The following is a 3431-nucleotide window of genomic DNA, read 5'->3' on the forward strand; positions in this document are numbered from 1 at the left end:
CTCGTGTGGTAGATGTTTTTGTTGGAGAATTCAGCAAATGTAAGGTAGATATCTCAACTACCACCGAAGTCCAACACGCACGCACGCAACATATCCACAATTGTCTGGATGGTCCGCTCACTCTTCCCATCCGTCTGCGGGTGAAAAGCGGTGCTAAAGTGTAGACGAGTACCCAACTCGTCTTGGAAATTCTTCAAAAATCTGGAAGTAAACTGCACATCCCTGTCAGAAATCTAGGAAATTGGCACTCCATGCTGAGCCACCACCTCCCGAATGTAGATGTCGGCCAGCTTCTCGGCCGATATACACGGAGACTGGCACTTCAAGTGGTTTGGGTTAATGAATAATTTTGGACCTTGGATTAAGACCCATGAAGGATTTGGGCCCAATTTGGATTATGGGGTCGTATTTGGGCGTTGGGTGTTTATTTGGAATTTAGGCATTTGGAAAATTGGGATTGGGGCTTAGGCCTAGTATAGGGAAGGGTAAAAAGGTATTTTACCCTAGTTTGGACTCGTAGGGTGAGTCATAATCCAATTATTGATCAGATGATTATTTTGTGATTGATAACGCAAGGATTTTAGCAAACCAACAGCCACAGATAAAACACAATGACTTCATTTCTGAAAAAAAAAACATGAGTATGAAACTCCACATATTGAAATCTAGATTTAAACGAAAACAATGAAGCAAAAGCGAGTTGATGATATTATCATCCCGGTGGGTAATGTTTAAATAATTTTATAAAATTTCAAAAACGAATACTGTTTTAAAATGCATAATTATATATTTAAAATGCTTATGTATATTTTCAAAAACGAACTTTTATACAGTTTTTAAATGAAAGTATATATATATATATATATATATATATATATATATATATATATATATATATATATATATATATAGGGTTGGGTTCAACAAGGAACCATTTTAAACCTTAGAACCAATGAACCAATCTTTTATCAACTTTAAAAAAACTAAAAATTTAGACATTCATAACTTTTTATCCTCCATCCATTGATGTCGAATTTTATATAAAATTGATCTTTTCAGATTCACCATGTGAAATTTGTGTAGATTCACACTGTGAATTTGTGTAGATTCATTCAGTGAATATATATATATATATATATATATATATATATATATATATATATACACACACACACACACACACATACACTTATCAATAGTACAATGATTTAAAGATATGAAAATGTTTATATGTATTTATAAAGGTATAAATACATTTATACCCTTGTTTTTGTTTCCCGATTGGTCTCTATCTAACCTAAGAAGACTATTATGCCCTCGTTAATTTTTTTTAATTAAATTTATTGTTTTTTATTTATTTATATTATTAAATAAATAAAACCCAACGTCATCCTACCCCACAACCCTCCTCTTTCACCTTTTTCATCTCCTTCTTGTTTTCCACCTCGTGTATCTTCGTATCTCTTCCCCTTGCAAATCCAGATCAATGATGCTTTCTTGTTCTTTCCAATGGCCGACGACCATCTGTTATCACCACTCCTCTGTCGTTGCTGCTACAACCTAGGAAAGGGACACTGACAGCCGCTACTACAGACTAGAAAAAAAGACCCTAGCGATCTTTCATATCCTCTCCACTGGATCATCAACAACATGCAGGTACATCTTTGTCGGCGCTCCCACTGTCGCCCTATGTTCGACATCTTCACCCCTCAACCTCTGTTCCAAATTCAGACCATCCCTTTCTCTCTCAAATACCATCGATACCAAAACCCACTAAAAAAACCCAATTTGAAAAATCAAACTGCATAATCATCGATTCAAGGATTTGTCATCTAAAATCAGAGATTCAAGGTAACAATCGCCTTTTCTTCCAAAATTCAGTCGACTCTCCCTCATTGCTAGCATCAGGTTTTTTTCTTGAAAATTTCTATGGTCACTGGCATTGATTTACCATCTAAAATTGATCCTCAGGGGAGATTAGGATAAGAGTTGTAGATCCAAAAGATTAGGACTGAGTTACACATCCATGAAATCGGGTTATATTTCATGGAAATTTTAAATATTGGGAATGCATTTGATTTAGGTTTTTTCATTACATTTACCAAGATGAAAACCAAAATTTCGGATTTCGTTGATGATGGTTTTAGGAGATTCATCAGATTTGATTACAAAGGTTTACAATTTGGTTGTATCTTGATTAAATTTTATTTGATTTATTTGATTGTATTTGGTGGCGGTTTACCTGAAGAAGACGTAGTTATCGAATGGAAATTATCGGACAAAAAAGAATCAACATGGAAGAAGTGCGTGAGGGGTGATTTTGGCAGAGGAATAAAGAGGATGGGATCATTAGATATTAATAATTATATAAAATAAATAAATTATAAAAAAAATCAGTAAGGGAAAAATAGTCTTTTAATGTTAGAAAGGGACCAAGTAGACGGTCCGAGTTAGAAAAATAAGTTAGGGATCAAACGCAAATTACCCCAAACCACAGGGACCATTCGTGTAACTTGTCCTAAAAAATATATTTATATTATAATAAAAATATTAGTAACAACAATGATAATAATAATATCAGCTGTTTAGATAATAAATATAATCTTTCTGTTATGTTCCAAGCAAATGTTACTAGCCTAGTGTTAAAAGATGTTAGTTTTGGGAGAGGGTTGGCAAGGGTTCTATTTCAAACATTTTTCATTTAAAGGAAAGAATTACATGCCTTGTAAGTGGAAATGTCATCTCATCACCTCATAAATTTTATTAAAGTAAATTTCATCTAAAGAGCAAGAGAAAACTCAAAAATCCTAAATAAATATACTAAAACTACAACTTAATCATGTTAGCCCGACATAAGTTCAAAACACATCTATTAAAAAGGCCGGCCCAAATTTAGGCATGAGACAAAACAATAAGGAGGCAACTACATAGAAGACTTAATTTAAACTAGGAGAAGCCCATGCTCCGCATGGGGTGAATAGGGTTTTGACGTTAATTGAGTTTTGAATTGACAAAATAGATAACATGTATAAAACACAAAGAAATGTGACCAAAGTCAAGAGAGCTGGAAAAGTGATGGCGTAAGTATAAAAGAAAATAACAGAGGGGGCAGTTTTGAAAAAAGCTATAAAAATGTTAGAAAACCAAAAAATAAAGTTTATGGCCAAAGTAAGAAAGTTAAAACTTTCCTGTTCATTCATGCCCACGGGATTTAATATATATATATATATATATATATATATATATATATATATATATATATATATATATAATTAAAAAAATTATTTATGAAATTAAAATTAGTTGTCTTTAATAAAATATTTAAAAACGAAATTAGATATTTTATGAATAATCTTATCCATAAATGAATAGTTAAATTTTAAAAAAGTCTAAGCATTACCAAGATAAACTACAAAGGGAATTTTATTTTT

Source organism: Lactuca serriola, chromosome 1, assembly GCF_051521515.1.
Source record: "Lactuca serriola cultivar US96UC23 chromosome 1, Lser_US96UC23_V15, whole genome shotgun sequence".
NCBI lineage: Eukaryota > Viridiplantae > Streptophyta > Magnoliopsida > Asterales > Asteraceae > Lactuca > Lactuca serriola.